At 40.4% G+C, this 19,850-nt stretch overlaps 1 protein-coding gene across 1 annotated transcript in view; it reads right to left on the bottom strand.

Moving 5' to 3' along the window:
* The window catches only part of Greb1l (GREB1 like retinoic acid receptor coactivator), a 248,203-nt gene extending 229,315 nt beyond the window's left edge, over positions 1-18,888 (bottom strand). The window contains exon 1 of the mRNA XM_028876702.2: positions 18,711-18,888. The gene's annotated coding sequence lies outside the window, so the exon portion shown is untranslated. The remainder of the gene's footprint in view (positions 1-18,710) is intronic.
* Between the last annotated feature and the right edge of the window lie 962 nt (positions 18,889-19,850).

Raw genomic sequence — 19,850 nt, 5'->3', positions numbered from 1 at the left:
CCTTCAGGACTAGCTGGAGCAATCAGGCAGTCAAGCAAGGGCTTCTACAAACAGGTCCTGCTCGGCCCCACATCTGTGCTGGGATCTGAAGAATCCAAACGCAGTGAAGATATCATTCCTCTTCTCTGGAGCCATGGTTCAATGAGGACATGGACTTTACTCCCAACCCCAATGGAGAACAGCTAGGTGCCAAATTATCTAGCCCCAACAATAAAGGAAAATGTCAACTATACAATCTGAGGACTATTAGTAATTTAAATGACATCCAACCCAACCTTTACTCCAAGCATAAATCTTCCACTAACTTTGTGATCAAATGTGGAAATCACAGCTCACCCAAGCAGTCTATTTAAATGTTCTAAGTCTCTTGTGGCTAAAACATTTTATTTCTGACTTGAACTAAAACCATATAGAACCAAATTCTATATGGCAGTAATTATCAAGATTTTACCTTTTAAGAAGCAAAATATGTTCTTTTTTTAAATACCAGGCACAAATCTAACCCAGGAGTTGAAAGTAGAACTATTCTGTAGGCAGCTTCAGGGGACACTCAGCATGTCTGACAGGCCCTTTTCTACCCCAATCCAGCACAAGGCTGCACCACAAGACCCATGAAGCTCTCTGCAGAGCACAATTTGAAAAGCACTGCTTTAAATGAAATTTGAATAAACCTTTCCAGCTGCCCATGACAACCCTTAAATGGCTGTCTTAGTGCCTGGAAAATGGTACCTGGTTAAATTTCTCCATTTCAGGGGATGCATTCACTTTATGTTCTTTCCCCTTCGTATCACCCAAGCCTAATCATTCTCCTCAAAAAAAAATTTTAAGCAAAACTATATCTGAACATAATTTTAACAGACTGAGAATACAGCCTCTCTAATTACCTGAACACCAGGTCTAGTTAGCAAAAGCTCAGTGATAAAGGGGAGCTGAGAGGCAGAAATGGGAGAAGATAAGGTTCAGGGCTGGGATACAGAAGGAAGATGAGGACTTCTGACTCACTTGGCTACTTCTTTTCCAGACCCGTGGCTTCTGCTCCACCTGGCAGAAACTCCCCTTCTCATTTTAAGCCAGATCTTATCTCTATGAATATAGGGTTTTTGGTTGGGACCAAATTAGTGGTAGGATCCAATCAGTCCTAAAGTTGCATCATTTTAATATTCTAGTCATTGCCATAGGGGAGAGCGCACTGGATGAAGATGTTCGATAAATCTGTGAAAAAAACTTATCTCTCAATGAGTCAACATCTTGACAATAGCAACCATATGAAGCACATCCCTGGGGGCTTTCAAATCTAAAGCCACCCCAAATAATACTGTGTCTACAGAAAATTAATCTTTCCTTTACTATTTATCAAACTACAATGTACCCCACTTGGCCTATAAAATTAACAGCATTCTCAAAGAAATGGAAGTTCATCTATTCGGGCAATACATCTGTGAAAGCAAATATTAAAAGGCCATTCTATTTGAATTTCCCATTTATAGATAAGAATGCAAGCACATCACTCTTTTACCTTATTTGGTTTTTCATTCAAGAGAAATGATTTTTAAAGACATTACACTACAAACCTTTTTCTCTTTGGATGATTCTTTACAGATTATATGAATGTTTACTAGGTCACTTTACAGAAGCGGGAAATTCACACTTTTAACACCTCTAAATTTGATGATCTTGTCCTAAATTTTAACATGTGTTATGAAGCTAAGGGTTTTAAGACATAAAAGCAAAACAAACAAACAAACAACAACAACAAAACCCTGATCTTACTAGCATTCAGGGTAATTGATTCAGACATTTTATTCCTGTTATTTTCTCTTTTTACTTTATCTCAAAAGGAGATAATCTGAATTGCTCTAATCTGAAAAACAACAATAAGTGTAGCAAATACTTGACAATGAAGATGAAAAGCCTCTAAAAATCTGTTACCTTAGCAACAGCAAGAATGTGGAAGAATAAGAATACACTGTCAGGGCATCATTTCGGATTCCATAGATTTGAGGCCTAAATACAGTCAGCTTTCATTAGCTTTTTGTTTTTTCCCAGCAGGTCCTTGGACTTTGAAACAAAACCTGAATGACAGCTATGAGCAATTCCAGCCTGGCTCCTGATTAGCTATGCCAAACAAAACAACTGCAGTGTAAACTTTCCAGGCATCTGCAGCCAAGCCTCTGGAGGGACTATAATTCCTCAGGGAGACTTGAAGGAGAGTTAGAGGTTGGGGGTGAAGGGTAGCCAGGAGGGGGATGGGTGAAAAGGATCAGACCTTCCCCTCGAACTAGTTCCCCAAATTAAAGCAGGGGAGAAATCAAGAGAAATTGTGGCTATGCTGATGTAGTTTCTAACTCTGACTTAGTTTATGTAACTAATTCTTTAATCCAGAGTATTCTACTCTAATGAACATTCGTGACATCCATAGCATCTGTGCTTCCAAACCATTAATGCATTTAACCAGCAAGCAATTCTGGGGCCTTCTTAGAAGGGATCAGAGAGTCAATAATCAATTAAAGATACTCCAGAAAAGAAGGGGGACAACATATAAATGGACAATGCCTCAGTGGACAAAAACAATTTTGTTGTTTTGTTTCTTTTCATTCACTTTTGCTAGATGTGGACCTAAAATTAATTGCACTAAAGGACACTGAACTGTTGCATGGGGTCCCATCTGCTACATAATTAGATCCCCAAGGAACTAACTAGTAAGCTTCCTTCTGAAGATCAGGCCCACAGATCTGTGAAGAATTCCAGCTTAGATTTCAAGGCCGTCGACCTAATCCGATGCTCAGTTTGTAAAGTTCTAAGTAACTTCAGAAAACGTTGGAGGTAACTGTGTACAGGAGTGTTGGGAGTCAATGAAAGGGGATGAGAGGTAAACTAAATGATTGACTTAAAATCTGCCAGCTATCCTATCACTTCAGAAGGAAAAAGTCATTTTTGCTTTTTATTTCGTGACCACACAGCAAGATGACAGCACCGAAGTCAGCTCTTGTCTTCTGGAAAGTGGCATTTAACTCGATTTTGATCTCTGTTACATAGAAGATGAGCTACAAAAACTGGTAGCTGGCATTTAACTCAATTTTGATCTCTGTTACATATAAGATGAGCTACAAAAACTGGTAGCTGGCTTCCTTGGAATCCTAGGCAAACAAAATCCCTACTTCTAGTCAGTAACCACCTCTTTAAAAACCAGGGTTATGATGATCTAAGAGCAGGAATGCTCCAACTTTCTAAAATCTGATGTTCAGACATACGGCAATGGAGGCCACAGAAACTGTACAGCCACAGTATGAAAGCCTTGCTCCAATTTAGTATAGCTCTTTAAACCACCAAACGGAAAGTTCAAGTTCACACAGGCAATTTGATTAGAAAAGCTTGTTAAAAACTGCATATCATTGAAAACTAGAGGCAAGAAGATTTCCATTTCTTAAAATAGATAATGCTAAACTAGAAAGCCTCATTCTCAATTATTTTATTCAATGTGTCTCTAGAAACCACCTCTATTAATCTACAGAAAACCTTGGGAGCATCGTTGCAGATGATGAAGATGGGATGGGGGCCCCAGAACAATAGAAAGGGCCCCAAACCAGCTTTGCAACCCCAAACCAAACTGCTGATTCAGCACACAGTCACAACAGAATTCTTATCTTTAAAGGAACAATCCATTGTGTGCCTGGAACAAAGAGCCATGCACAGGAAACCAGCCAAATCTAGGCCAGATGGTCACTGATTCAAGTTTCATTCTCCCATCCCCCACTTGCCTTGACACTCCAGAAATAAATTCAGATAGCATTTCACTTACCAGGTAACATCTCTGTGTGTAAGGCATAAAGGCTTTCCAATTACCCACATCTCCACCTCAATGGTATCTAATGCTTGAAACAGAATGCCCTTATAAGTTGAGAAAGTGGCTGGGCCACAGTTACTGAAAATGAAACACCACTAACAAGCCATTCTCTGTTTCCTACACATGCCATGAAGTTCCACCAACGTAATCATTAAAAAATGCCCAGGACAATCTGTTCTTCTCAATACAAAACAGAAAAGAAAAAACAAACTCCAGAGACCAGGTCCATCCCAAATGTTTGCAGCAGGGAGATTTCACTGGACTATCACATTGCAAAGAGGTTACGGTTTGTAAGCCAGAAATAGTTACTACAATTACCAGTAACAAGCTACCAATACAAATCATTATAGCAGGTATTAATGCTAATTTTTAAGTCAAATTAAGAAACAAAAAATGTGTTACAGAGTACATGTTAGATTACTTTGTTCCACATAGTAAAGTCAAGCCATGGGTTGTTTTGGTTTTTTGTTTTTCATTATCTAAAAAAGATGCAACTATTTGAAAAAGTAATGGTATAAGCACAGCACAGGACTTTAAAAAGTGTTCCTGTACTGTATGTACCTGGGACAAGAAAGCCTCCTCCACACAGATCCTCCACTACTGTTGTCATTCAAACAACAGAGAAGAGACTGAGTTTACAATTCACTCCCCCTAAGCCTAAGCTTGGAGGATGAAGAGAAAAAGCTGTAGAAGAAGCAAGAAAAAGATCTGTGTTTGAAGGGAGTGGTGCATGTAAGAATGGTGCCAATATTTCTGTTTGCAAGGAGAATACCTCAGCATATTCCACTGCAACTCAGGGAAAATGGACAAAAATGTTCCTGGTTTGCTTACAAAATGATATGTGTGACTTTCATCCAAAAGAATCTGTGACTTAGAATTCTACTATAGGCACACATTTCAAACCCCTATTGGTTACTGAAAAACTCAGTTCTGAACTCAATGTGATGATTAGAGTAAAATATGAGGAATTGTGTCTCAAATCTGCAAGCATTCAATGGAAACTTGGTTATTAAAGAGTGGGTCAACCAATTCCTTTATGCTAAAATTAGGACCCTTTAGGGGTTGGTTTGGGAAATATTGACATTTATGGGGCTTAAGTAAATTTTATCAACCAACAAATAACAATCCCTTCAGTAAACTTTATAATCCTTTTTATAATTCCTTTGAAAATGTCAGTGCAAGAGTATATTTTATTGGCATACTGTAGTGTCACTCTCCCAAAATTAACATATAGAAAGGCCAGGGTAGATCAAAGAGGTTTTGGGTCTATTTGTTTGTTTTTCTAACACAAGATAATCACATGATAGAAAGACAATGACTGAAGACAAAAATGACTTCAAAATCTGCAATCGACAGCGACCCTGAGAAATGGCCTGTTTTATTGTAGGAAAGTAGAAAGGCCTCTGAAGACACCAGACGGTCCCCTTCCATGAGCCGACATTCATGACGATTGACAATCGTGCCAGAGGTGACTACAGATAGGGTAAAAGCACAATTACAGCATTCTCGGTCTTGACCATTTGTCTCATTGGGGAAAAGTGGTAAGTGGAAACTCTTAAAAACTTGCCCTCAAACTTACATAATTTATAATCACAGGATGAGACCAAGCTTTATTTATTAGATAAAATATATCCTAGATACATATAGCTCATAGATGTGTATGTCATACATTATATCAATGTGCTTATGCTGTTTGCAATAGTTATCTTTGGGTGTCTCAGATTTAATTTTTTAAGATGTATTTCTATCACCTGATTTCTGCTTGAAACACTACTATTTTTCTTCATATAATACTACAAAATCACATCCAATGTCATATTTAGCTATTGTTATATTTCTTTTAAGGCATACAAATTAATTTTTGTTTCATTTGATTCTTGGAAATACTATTGAGAGAAAATTGATAATCAATTAAGAATCTTTAAAAATAACCTTGTTCAGTTTTTTTTTTTCTTTCTTTCTGTAATATAAAAACAGGGATTTCAGTATTCATGGAAAAAAAATGACTATTCATGTTAAAACTGTCTTTACTTTTTGAGCTCATCTTTAGGGTCCCTCAGATAAATTTACATTTAAATGAAACATACACAAAGGCAGCTGACTGCCCTAACCATCACAGACACACTGATGCTTTCAGAAACTTAAATCTCCAGTTTTAGGGGGAAGAAAATTTGTGACAACACAACTATTTTTAACCAGACAACTTCATATGCCACTTCCTTGGGATTTATGTATCAATGCTTTATAAATTAGAGAAAAATTAAGTCTAAGTATCTAAGTCAAAAGAGACTTCTACTTAAAAGACCCAACTCAGACTTCCTGTGTATAAACCAAGCTTTAATAAATCAAACTATATAAAAACAATGACTATAAAATATAATAAGCTAAAATCTTGTAGACTAAGATTAACCTCTGACCTGATCTTTTTCTTTGTTTTTGGTTTTTGAGTTTTTGTTTTTTGTTTTTTAAGACAAGCTTTCTCTGTGTCACCCTGGCTGTCCTGGAACTCATTCTGTAGATCAGGCTGGCCTCGAACTCAGAGTTCTGCCTACCTCTGTCTTTTTATAAATAATTTTAAGATGCTTTAAAAACTATATTTTGGGCTGGGTGGTGGTGGTGCAGGCCTTTAATCCTAGTACTTGGGAGACAAAGGCAGATGGATCTCTGTGTGTTTGAGGCCAACCTGGTCTACAAAGCAAGTTCCAGAATAGCCAGGACTGTTATACAAAGAAACTGTGTCTTGAAAACAAACAAACAAACAAGAAAACCCTATATTTGGGGGCTGGAGAGATGGCTTAGCAGTTTAAGAGCACTGGATGCTTTTTCAGAGAACCCATTCAATTCCCAGCACCCACATGGCAGTTCATAACTGTCTGTAACTACAGTTCCAGGGGATACAACACCCTCACATAGACATGAATGCAGACAAAACACCAATGCACATAAAATGACAATTTTAAAAAAGGAACTATACTTTAAGAGTTCATTATTTTCCTCATAATCTACTTGTATCAGTAGAATAGTGAAATATGAAGTCATCTCATAATTGTAAATTTGCTTTAAACACAGTCTGAAGGCTAAAATGAACTTCATTCATTTTCTTTCTAACTAATAATTCCATCTGCCTTAAACTTGCTACAGACATGGCATCTCAGCAGGAGCACATTCATTAAAACTGGTTTCTGCTCTGTAATACAAAAGAGGTATATGAACTGAATATTGTTCAGATTGATATTCCATTTCTCCTCCATCCCTTCTGGGCTGAGGAGGTCACTCAGTGTGAAAAGCGTAAGGAACTGAGTTGAAACCCCAGCATTCACAGAACACCACAGTGGTATGTGCCACTAATCCTGGCAGTGGGGAGGCAGAGGCAGGTGGGTCCCTAGAGGTCACTAACCAGCCAGCTTAGAGGACTGTTGAGTTAAACGTTCAGTGAAAGATCCTGCCGAAAGATGGATGGATGAATGGATGGATGGATGGATGGATGGATGGATGGATGGAAGAGTGGATGAGTCAGTGAGGTGGAGCCTTAAGATCTGAATTCAATTCCTAGACCCCAACATGGTAGAATGAAAGAACCCACTTCTGAAAGTTGTCTTCTGACCTCCACATCTCTGAAACCAGAGATATACAACTATGCTATACATCATGCTATTCCTAAGCAAATCCTGCTCTGAGACACCAGGTGAGATAAGGCATAACTGGCTCAAGAGTCTCTCTACAAAGGTATCAGAGATTTAGAACATCTGGAATACTATCACTAAACCCCTCTTCACACTTAACTATCCAGAAGGTCCACTCAATATCTCCCAATAATATGAAACAATTCCAATATAACTTTTGACTAAGAATATTCTCAACAATACATAACAGTTAGCATTTGATCTTTGTGATGGGATAGCCTAATTAATGAGCCCCTCCCCCATAAGGACTATCTCAGATGAGGTGAACAGTGTTCATAAGGACACCTGAGGTTATCCTCTGACCCACACATACACATCTGCATTCACACACCAAACATTTTTTAAATTAATTTTCATTTAAGCAGCCATATCTGTTCTAAATTTTAAGAACTTTTTATGAAAGAGAAATATGAATCAAGAAACAAGCCAAGCCGGGCAGTGGTGGCGCATTCTTTTAATCCTAGCACTCAGGAGGCAGAGGAGAGAGGGAGAGGGAGAGGAGAGGGAGAGGAGAGGGAGAGGGAGAGGGAGAGGGAGAGAGAGAGAGAGAGAGAGAGAGAGAGAGAGAGAGAGAGAGAGAGAGAGAGAGAGAAATAAGCCAAAATGTTCAGGTAAAATATACAGGCAGAAAAGACAATTGATTGGCTTGTCTAAAAATCGAGGTTTTGTATTAGGTTATTGTAGTGTCAGATATGAAAAGCCTTGAAGGTAACGAAGGGAACCCAGCTTCCTGATAAAGATTGTCTAATCAGCCACTTTCTCACCTTCTTTAGTATTAACAACTCCCAAGTTTGCATATGCTTATCTCGGAGAACAGACCTTCCTCCAGGTTCAGAAAAATCTCAAAGGTTCTACATACGTCTGTTTTCCTTGTCAATGAGTACATGATAAATTCTGAGCAAGGAGATTTGGGGCATGTCTTTAAGGATTTGGGTAAACTTTCTTTAAAACAAAAACATTTAGGCAAACATAGTAGCACAAGCCTACCACAGTAGTTGGAAGCAGAAGCAGCCTGGTCTACATAACAATTCCAGGCCCATCAGGGCTATATTAGCAAAATCCTGTCTAAAGAAGTAAATAAATAAAAGCATTTTTCATTTTCTGTGTCTAGTGAGAGCTGTGTGAACATGTAAATCTTGAGTGTGCTGCAAAACATTGGGATAATAAAAACACACTGGACCATGACAAATTCCAACAAGCTGAGAATGGTAGAGAGTGGCTTAGAGAACCTGGCTGCCAAGTATGGTAGTCCACACCTATAACCCCAGAATTCCAGAGGCTGAGACAGGAGGACCATGAGTGCTATACAGAAGACCATCTCTCAAAATAACCAAAATAAATTAAATGAACAGAGACCACCACACAGAGGTATCTTGTGTCTGGTATGGACTGATACTCTCTTACAGATCCTTGGATTCATTAGTGATAGAGCAAATTTGTTGATACTAGATATATTTGCATTTTATTTTCTACATGCAGCTAAGAGTAGAAGATATTCTAAGGTTTAAGGCAAATGTTTCCCTAAGGAAAATGCTGAGGCTGCTGGTGAAGACTAATTTCAAAAACATATTCAAAGCTTAAAAATGGCATGGCTGGAAAAACTGATCAGCAGAAGGGATGCTAGACAAACAGAAGGCCCATGTCACCAAAAGAGTCTGGAAATGCTAGAACGAAATCTATTGTACTAATGTTTAAAATTATTTACACATTTTGACAAATATTTCACACAAAAGTATTGACTCATTTTTTTAAGATTGTCAAGACTATAAATAATGTTTCTTTTCCAACTTTTATATTGTTCTCATGTTACTGTTCTACTTAAGAATTCTATTGCTGGGTGGTGGTAGCATATGCCTTTAATATCAGCACTCGGGCTGGAGAGATGGCTCAGCCATTAAAGGCTAGGCTCACAACCAAAAATTAATATCAGCACTCAGGAGGCAGAGACAGGTGGATCTCTGTGAGTTTGAGACCAGCCTGGTCTACAGAGTGAGTTCCAGGACAGCCAGGGCTACAAAGAGAAACCCTACATTGGAAAAAGAAGAAAAAGAAAGGAAGGAAGGAAGAAAGGAAGGAAGGAAGGAAGGAGAGAAGGAAGAGAGAGAGAGAGAGAGAGAGAGAGAGAGAGAAAGAGAGAGAAAGAAAGAAAGAAAGAAAGAAAGGAAGGAAGGAAGAAAGAAAGAAAGAAAGAAAGAAAGAAAGAAAAAGGAACTCTATTTAAGAGGCTGGAGAGATGGCTCATGGTTTAAAGCACTTGTTGCTCTTGCACAGGACCTGGGTTGGATTCCCAGCACCCACATGGTGCTCACAACCACCTGTAACTCCAATTCCAGGAGATCTGATACCTTCTTCCGGCCTTTTCCAGAACTAGGCATGCACATGATATACATACATACATTGAGACAAAACATTCATAAACATAAATAAACAACTTTTAAATTTTTAAAAAGAATTCTATTTAAAATCTAAACATAATAACATACAATCTCTCCAAATGTTGCGTATTCAATATTTCTGAAAATATTGTAGTGTGGTTGTTCTACACTGTTTGACATTAGCTGTAATTTCAGCTGAGTAGACCCTGGGAACCATGCATGATAAAATGGAAAACAAGCTGAACAAGCCAGGTGACATTGGGAAAGTCACAAAAAAGCCATGATGTTGTCTTTTGGAGTATATTGGCCTCTGGCTGTAACATCCAATCACATTCCATTGAGAAATAGAATGGAACCTTCTCAAGCACAGAGTGCCATGCAACTTATATCACATTTTAATTTTCAAGGGAGAGGGTAAATAAGATCAAAATACAATGTATGAAATTCTAAAAGAACTAATAAAAATGCAAAAATGTATTATTTCCCAAGTGTAACTCAGGGATAGAGTACTTGTCCGGCATGAGTGAGGAGGATCTTACTTCAATCTTAGCACTGATTAAAAGGAGGTGACCTAAGAACAATCATTTTCTAAACTTTGGTCTCACCTTTTAGTTTTTGGCCCAAGTCAAAAAGAGAATAAAAGTCAGTCTCTCAACGGGCGGCAGTGGCACACGCCTTTAATCCCAGAACTCAGGAGGCAGAGCCAGGCAGATCTCTGTGAGTTCGAGACCAGCCTTGTCTACATAGTGAGCTCCAGGAAAGGCACAAAGCTACACAGAGAAACCCTGTCTCGAAATTAAAAAAAAAAAAAAAAAAAAAATCAAGTTTTCTTAACAAACGGAAAACCCTGGGGGGAAAAATTGTTTCACAAACTTTAGAATAAAGTATCTGCATAAATTTTTCCAGTAAGGAAACAAACTTATTTTGACATTTTAATGTATGTTAAAGTTCTATATTAATATCATCAAGTAGTATAACTTACTATGATTTGTTACTGGATTTCCAAACAAACAGGACTAAGCATTTTTCATATTAATTGACTGTTTCAAATTGTGATTCTGTAAGCAGTTAACCATATTATTTGCGAAATGTTTTTAAAGTATTACAACTATTTTAGGGGCTGGAGGGAGACATCAGAGCTTAAGAGCACATGCTGCTCTTGTAGAGGACTTAAAGTCAGCTCCTAATATCTGCATCTGGCAGCTCACAACTGCCTGGAACTCCAGCTCCGAGGGAGGGAGGAGGGAGGAAGGGAGGAGGGAGGGAGGGGAGGAAGGAAGGGAGGAAGGGAGGGAGGGGGAGGAGGGAGAGGGGGGAGAGAGGGAGAGAGAGGGGGAGGGAGGGGGGAGGGAGGGAGGAGAGAGGGAGGGAGGAGGGAGGGAGGGAGGAGGGAGGGGGAGGGGGAGGAGGGAGGGACAGTTCATCTTTAAAAGGTGGGGTGTGGATAGGGATGCAGACTGGACTCTTGAGATGTCTCAGGGAGTAAAGGGTTTGTCACATAAGCCTGTAAGCTTGATGACCTGAGTTCAATACCTGAAATTCATGTAAAAGTAGCCTCTAGCCTCTGTGTACACGCTGTGGCAGACATGGTCCTCTACACCCACAGATACATAAATAATAAATCAAATAAAAAATTTAAACTAAAACAAAAGGAACAGACTTGGAAGGGAGGAGGCAGAGCTCTCGGGACACATTTCCTTGGCTCTCTGGTACTGGTTCCAATCAATGATGATAGTGTTTCAGTCCCCTAAACACACCATGAAGATGTATGAATATGCATCAGTACCTTACAGCTGATTTAATGACATGGTAGACAAAAGAAATAATGCACCAGATACATTCGCTCTTCACACTATAACCTGCAGCCTTGCAACTTCGAATCATCTGTGCTGCAAAACCAGGTCTGTGGGATGATACCTTGAGGGATAGTTGTAAGACTTTTGTGTCCGTGAAAAGCACTTGGGTACAAGGCACATTCATAGGCTCCATCTAAGAAGTGTTTATTCAGTAAGTCGTGACTGAATTTCATGTGCAATGATTGCAGGTGACAGGTATTGATCCTGAAACAGTGAATTTGGGGATTTTTAATTCCTTTACAAAAAATTCACAGAGTATGCACAGCAGGGAAGACAAGGAATTGAAGTGAGACTCCCTCTCTGACCTGATCTACAAACTCCCAAGAGCTCAGTCCCTCACCTACTTCAAATGTTGCTTCTCAATGATGCAACCTCAGGCTCACTTTCTGCAGTCTCTGTTTTCCTCTCCAGTTCACAATCTAAAGGATTCAATCTACAAGGCAGATTTTCACTCGGTTTCCTTTGTTAAGCATTTTGCTTGTCCCACAAAGATAGGAGAGTCACTTAACTTCACAAGTGACAAGTCTTCAAGGGGGAAGTCTGGGCTTTGGATTTCTAACAAGACACACAGAGAAAGGCTGTCTATGTTTTCAGGTAGATTGACTCTGTAATCTCTTGTACCTAAGCTATCTACCTAGCTGAAGGATTCTTCAGAGATAGTTTCACTTAATATAGTTAATACTACTTTCACAACTATTTACTGCTGACTGATTTTTTTTTCCTTTTAACCTGGTGTTTACATTCTTTCTAAACTTTATACTCTTTTTTGTACATTTACTTATTTATTTACTGTGTGTGTGCATACACATACCCGTGGGTACCACAGTTTACATGTGGAAGCCAGGGGACAACTTGCCAGAGTTGGTTCACTCCTTCCTCCATGAGGGTTCTGGTGAGAGAACTCAGCTCATCAGGCTTGGTCGCAAGCCTCTTACCTGCTGAACTATCTCTCCAGCCCTAAACTTTTACTCATAAATAATACTTCATGTTCTAATTTTGCTATATGCTTTTTTGTATTTGTCTAAAAAGTTCCTTTTTCTTTGAAACAAAGCCTTGCTACACAGCTCAGGCTGGCCTCCAGTTCCAGATCCTCCTGCCTCAGGCTCCTGAGTGCTCAGATTACAGCTGTGCACCGCCACATCAGGCCTAATTATTTCTTTCCAACAAATTCCTAGAGGGGAAATTTCTGAAGAATTTCATGCCCTCCAACTGAACTTACTCCTGTACAGGAGTTCCTATTTTTACCAACCTGCATAGTAGTCAGCAACCACATGTAGCTCCCGAGCACTTGAAATGTGACTAGCAGAGTTGAGAAACAGTCTTTGCTTGAAGGTATTAATTCATGTATAAATGACTACCTGCGACTGGGGTTACTGTCTTACAGTAGGCAGTTTAATAAAGTCTTGATACATGATGCCAAATTGGTCTCCAGAAAAACCTGAATTTTTGCCTTTGCTTTTAGAAGATAATAGCCAATTCTTTATCTAATTAGCAACACCAGACTTTAATCAGTTGAGGTTTATGACCTGAACACTGGAAAATGCCTGTTAATCTTACTATGGTTTTTTACTATTATGTGATGAACAACACCATTTCTTCTGTCTTCATGAGCAATTAATTACAAATATTTTTACCCACATTACTTGATTCAGAGGATGAAATTATCTAGATTCCAGATTTGTTTGTTTGGTCAATTTTTTTGTCATTAAAGTCCATTGCCAGCATTAAGTTCACATAAAATGTGACTTTGCACTTTATCTAGACTGTCAAATGGTCTAGCCACAGCACCCACATTCCTAAAAGGCAGCAGGTAGAGGAGTCTTTGGACTTTTTTAACCTCTAAGTTGATCATTGCAGCAATAACAAGGGTTACTCTTTCACAGGTGTTCCGCTTTACCACACACATTAGCGTTTGGCCCATCGGCGTCTGCGTTTGTAATTCCTGCCTGAATTAAGTTTTAAGAGATTAAATGACAAATAGTAGCTAATAGTAATGTCTACTATTGATTTCATGATGTTTCCAGATCAGTTTACAACTAATATTTAGCTCATAGAACACACTTTTTGGTGGGTGTTGAAGTTTCTTTCTCCCTAGAATAGCTGTCCAGCATTATATGGATTATTAAAATGCAGCTTGGTAGCCTTGCTTCCCAGAGTTTCTAACTCAGTAGTTTAGGGTGCACCCTTAGACTCCACACCTAACTCCAAGTTCCATCACAGAGTTGAAGTTTTCTCAAAGCCTACAAGGAGTGTTATAACACTCCTAAAAGGGCTGTAACAGTATATACTTTTCACAACATAGTACAGATGTGTAGGGCTTTTTTTTTTCCCTAAAATCAAGTCCACATTTATTCTCTCATGCAATCCTATGCAAAAAGTTGATAATTAAAGCAGTAATTGTTAATCCCACTTTCTAGAACAAAAACCAAGAAACTCCCTCTTAGCACACAAGAAGTTAGAAGAGCCAAAACAAGAAACCTTGTAAACACAAGCGAACACAGCAACACTGGCCGCACTTCTGCTTCCAGACTGGTACCATAAAAACAGAACCATGCTCAGGAGTAGAGAAGGCATCCAAGACATGATTCCCTACAGCAAACACTCTCAAGGGTTGATTGCCACCACTGCGGTGTCTGCTGTGGGGACTATTGAAGACAGTCATAAAGTACAAGGAAAAGACAGGAGTCTCTGTCTGCTGTGTTGTGTACAGACAGGACAGAAACCACACCCTGAGCTATGTATGACGGGTAAATACAGAGTGGAGTTGAAGTCACTATGTGACTTCACATCTGGACTTGGAGGAGTGTCAGTCAGTCAAGAATGGGAGGAAAGGAAGAGTACAATAGAACCCTCCTGGAGCTCAAGGCACAAAGAGCAGCTTTATCCACACTGGGTGTGTGTTTGCCAAAAATATCAGGGCTGCTGGCTCTCCAGAACTTACAGGGGCATGCTTTTGTGTAGACTAAGCTACCTTGATTATATAAGAACTCTAGTCAGGGGGCATAACTTCATGATCCATTTGTAACCTAAAGATAACCTAATTGAAGGTCATAAATTTTCTTGCTCTCATTTTTCCGAAATATTTCTAATTGAAAGAAATAAAGACCATAAATTGTGATCACAATTCTACTACTTACAAAACAACCCTTTAAAGAAAAAGAGTACTGTTTTCACTTTAATAAGATTTATGTATGATATTAGACATTAATTTTAACAGCAACTTTCCCAAGTTTAAACCCATAATAACTGGTAAGCATATGGTGAAAACAGAAAAACAAACAACAACAACAACAAAACTACAATTGATCTGAAAAGGGATCTCTTGCACTCTTCACAAATGTTGTAACTGACTTCCTCTCCACACCCATCATATAATCTAGTGCAAAATCATGGAGGCACTGATGCTTCTAGAACTCCATTTGGAAAACTATAGCAATATTGTAAGGGGAAACTATTCTTCCCATACACAAGACCAAAGAAATACACATCAAGGAAAATGGATGCAATTTTACTCTGCCCAAATACTAATAATGTGTTACAAATTCCTAGAAATTTGAAATTTTCTCAATAAAAGAGGGACGGTTCATATGTATTTCATGTGTTATTTCTTTTTATCTTAACCTTCTAGAGAACTACCATTATAACCCTTTTTACAGATTAGAAAGCTAACTTCTTGGAAAATAAGCCAATTGACCAATATTGCCAATATGTGACAAAGTTAGAATTCCCTTCTAACTTTGAAGCCACCCATTTACAATCACACTGAAAAATAATCCTAAGGATGTTGAGAAGAGGAAAAGAGAGAGAAGTAAAGGAAGGAAAAGCTGGGAAAGAGAAGGAAGAATGTTTACATTCATAAGGATGGTCATTTTTTTAATTACTGCAAAATCCCCAAGTAGAAAGTTAATTATGGGGCATCCATTGCATAAAAATTACAAAACTAGTTTGAATAACAAAACTGTTTTTAAATGTTTATGAAAATCTGATTAAAATATATTTGTAACATAAGCCATCTATAAAAAGATCTGTGTACACATCAAGACTCGGAAGAAAATGAAATGGCTACTGCCATTTTAGAATAATTTTGTTCTTGTTACTCTATGGGGAAATTTTATCAGTAAATCAAGATTATTTACGTGTCTTTACAAATGTATTCTTCTAATTTATAATTTTAGCATACCAACCAAGCATTTTAAAGATTTTTGCTGTAATTCATTTGTAGACTAGACCTCCATCTTAATAGCAACAATTCTGGCAATCACTACCTGCAGTATATTTTTTTAAAATCCCTTAATTGAGATCCTTCATAGTGATCCAAATTAACTGCTTTTACTTTCACAACTTTGTAATCACTGTCCACCAGGAATCACATAGTTCAGAGCCCGTGTATGATTTGAAGACTAGAAAAGTTTCCTACTAAGAATATGAGTGTATACTTACATAGTAACCAAAATATCATAGCCGTAAGGAGTATATATAATCTAAATACTCTTGAGAGTTGCTAATTAAATTGTCAAGACTCTTTGAGGTAGGTAAATGAACTTTACTTCCACTTTACCAAAAAAAAAAAAAAAAAAAAAAAAAAAAAACCGTAACAGTTTGGGAAGAGTGGTTTCCTTAAAATAACACCATGAATTGTGAAGAGAATTCTCTCACCAAGGTGACATGCAGAGGCCAATTCAGCCCCAGAGGTGGCCTTCACCAACAGCAAAAACACACATTTTGTGAGAAAGTCAAGTTTCTCCAAAGATATTAAATCCTAAGAACACAAATATACTTCAGGCATCTCTAACCTATCCTTTATGAGTCTACCTCCAGAATATCCTTATCATCCTACTGTCTAGTATCTACAGCCCAACTGGCTATTATTCTTAGCTAGCTGTAGAATGCCTCAACTACCTTAATAGAACTTAGGAGTCAGAAGGACCCTTAAAAAACTACATAGCAATTCCTATGTATATCTAACTAAGGGGCCAGGAGCAGAAAAGCATTCCCAAGAAAAGTATGGTATGGTTAGTTCATGGCAAATCTAGGCCTGAGATAAAGAGATATTATCTTGGCCTCCATCTCTCTCGTGCTATCTATAGAGTGTGAGTGTAGATGTGTGCGTGCAAGTCTGGTAGGTGTGTTGTTAAAGATGGAATCCAAGGTCTCAGACCAAGCACCCTATTACTGTTTATATATACAACATATATACAACGTTTTTATGTATATTATGTGGGGGAGAATACAAATGTCTACTTGGTGTTTTCAGAAAAACATTGTGGTGAACAAAGTAATTACCATTTGCTCTGCTTCCTAGAGGTCCAAGGTGGAGGGAAATACAAAAAGTAGCATGAAATAAAGGTGTTCTGCTTTGCACTTAACGCTTATTTTAAGACTTCTAGCTTCCTGACTGATTGTCAAGGTAGTAAGCACCCACCACAGAACAAATAAAACTTTATGTCATCACAAGAGGACCTCAAATTAGTAATTGTTATCATTAATGTGCATATCCATCTAGATGTGAGCAATCTTTACTTAGATTCCACTCCTTTCCTCCTCTATTTGCATACCATATTTTCATTTTAACAGAAATTTATACATATAAATTGACAACTGTGGCTGCCTCATGGAGAAGGGACGATGGAAGAGAGTTCAGCTTGCACCACACACTCTTCAAGGTTGCTTGAGGTTGTTACCTAATTTCTGTTAGTTCTCAGCATTTGTAAGTTTACATTTCATTTTAAAATGCATGCTTATATGCATGTAATTTTATTATTATTTCAATGAAAGTATTATTTTTAAGTTTTCGCTTTTAAGTGAGTTTTCCACACTGTATTTTCATCAAAGTTTTCAGAAAGAAAAAAGAATCAAAACAGTGACTAAACTAAAGGCTGAATTTCAAACTTCACCAGAACACGACAGAGGAGCAAGTGGTTTTTAAGCAGAAAATTCAGTCAAACCCCTTTGAACTGCCTCATATTGAAAAGGCTATTTTAAAATGGGATTTGAGGGGTGTTCTCAAGGGAGGCGGGTGGAGAATCTCACGGCTTCAAAAGTAGAAATCAAAATTTGTTTTTTATCTTAGCTAGGGACCCGGATTCGGGCTAGGGTTTATGGAAGAAAAGGGAACACGATGGAGGAGTCCCACCACGACTCAGTTGATGAAGCAGCTTTTTGCACAAGAACCCTGTCCTGCACGCTTCTTGGGCTTGGTTTCAATGAGAAACTCACGCAGTGAACCTATTCAGATAATCTCCTTTTAATGAAGGCCAGAAGGAGAACTCCAGGAATCCACGGACTTTAACAAACCGCCCACCTTCACCCTACCTGGCCAGGGCACACCTCACTTTGCTGTCTTTTTTCACGGTCTGCTGTCAACGCAACCCTTTGTGTCTCATTCAGAAAAAGAGCAGTTCGGAAGCGCTCTCAGAGAAATGGAAATGACCGGAAGACGCGCGTGTGACGAAGTGACATTTGGCGTGGACCCCAGCGAACGCCTGATCCACTCTCAACTTTCCCAAGCCCAGCTCTACCCATCCTCTGCCCGGACACCTCTCTGGCTCGATACATGCCGTCCACCCTGTGTTCGGGACCGCTAGCCATCCCCTCGTGCTCGGGGAGCAGCCGGGACGCGCCCCCTCGCCGCAGCCTCCCTCGCCCCGCACCTCACCGGCCACCTCCTCCCACCACAAAGGCAGCAGCAGAGCCGGGGTGACAGGCCCGTGGCCGCGGGCGGCGAAGCGAGGCGGCCAGGAACAGGGACCGGGATGGGGTTCCCACTGGCACAGGCGCCTGCCCGGCCGCACGACTCACTCCACACTCCCGCGCCGCCTCCTAGTTCTTCCAGAAGAAAGTCGGGGCAGCGCTGCTCTGCGCCGGCAAGGTGTCCAGCTCGCCGGAGGACAGGCCCTGCCCGCCACGGAGTCCCCTCGTCTCCCCGTACCCGCGAGTTCCCGCAGCAGCTCACCTGGCCCCGGCGGGAGCAAGGGCAAAGGGCCCGGGTGGTCTCCGCAGCCCCGGGAGGCTCCACGCTGCGCTCGGCTCCGAGGTGCTAGCGCCGCCGGTGGCTGGCGTCTCTGCCGCAGGCCGCGGGCTACGCGCTCAGTTCCCGGGGGGCGGAGCGAGGCGCCACTGCGGCGGCCAGAGGCAGATTCCTCAGGTGCTGCTCCTAGTGGTCCAACTCTCCTCTCTCCTCTCCTGGCCTGAGCACCCAGGTGGCCTTTCAGGCTGCCTAGCCTTAGGGCCCTAGAGGGTCGGGAGTGCACGGTGCCACATGCACCTCCACGTGTGCTGCGGAGTCCTACGTGCAGTCTTCACGCCTGGGTTTGCTAACTCCGGTGCGTATATGTGTTCGGCTACTCTGGAGTAAGGAGGTGGTGGTGCGCTGGGGGTCTTCTGGGAAGAAGGATTGCCCCCTAGTGCTGCCGAAGAGCGTGGCCCAGAAGCACAATTATTTTCTCTCTCGATCTTGGTTCATTCAGAGTGCTCTCAAGTCACTGTGTAACTTCTTTGTCACTAGATAAGGGCTAAAAGTCCCTTTGCGTGGGCAATAATTGTTCAACAGCCCTTGGCCTTTTGCATGAGGTGGGGAGCAGGACACAGACAAAACCAAACTCACTCCAAGTGAGTTCCAAGCCAGAACATATTTCTGCACTCCCTGGAGCCCCAAGACACTGCCCCCCCCCCCCCCCCCCCCCCCCCCCGCCTCCAGTTGTAGTTTCCAGACCCTCAGGGTCGCGCTGCTCCTGCAGAACCTCCTACAGACCACAGGGAAGTTTCCTCAAGGGCAGCTACTTCCGATGGGTCCTGGTCCTTAAAGCTTGCTACAAGGACAAAAATTCTGGAGGGATACTGTGGCCGGATAGTGACAGAGTCGCTCCAATTTTCACAGTTGATGGCCTCTGGTATCCAAAGCTGCAGCTCATTTTCTTGAACTGAAACTATTGCCAGAGACATCATGACCACACCTTCCAGCAAAAGCAGCTTCATCCTGGGTGGGGTGGAAGCATGAAAGCACGGGAAAGTTGAGCCGTTTGCAGTACCTTTGGCCCTCAGCCCCCAGTGAGTCCCCAGTAGGTATGCTGGCATTGTTGTCCAGCGTTGTGGT

The sequence above is a fragment of the Peromyscus leucopus genome, chromosome 19 (genome assembly GCF_004664715.2).
Source record: "Peromyscus leucopus breed LL Stock chromosome 19, UCI_PerLeu_2.1, whole genome shotgun sequence".
NCBI lineage: Eukaryota > Metazoa > Chordata > Mammalia > Rodentia > Cricetidae > Peromyscus > Peromyscus leucopus.
The sequence above is the reverse complement of the archived record's forward strand: the minus strand, read 5'-3'. Positions and strand labels throughout refer to the sequence as shown.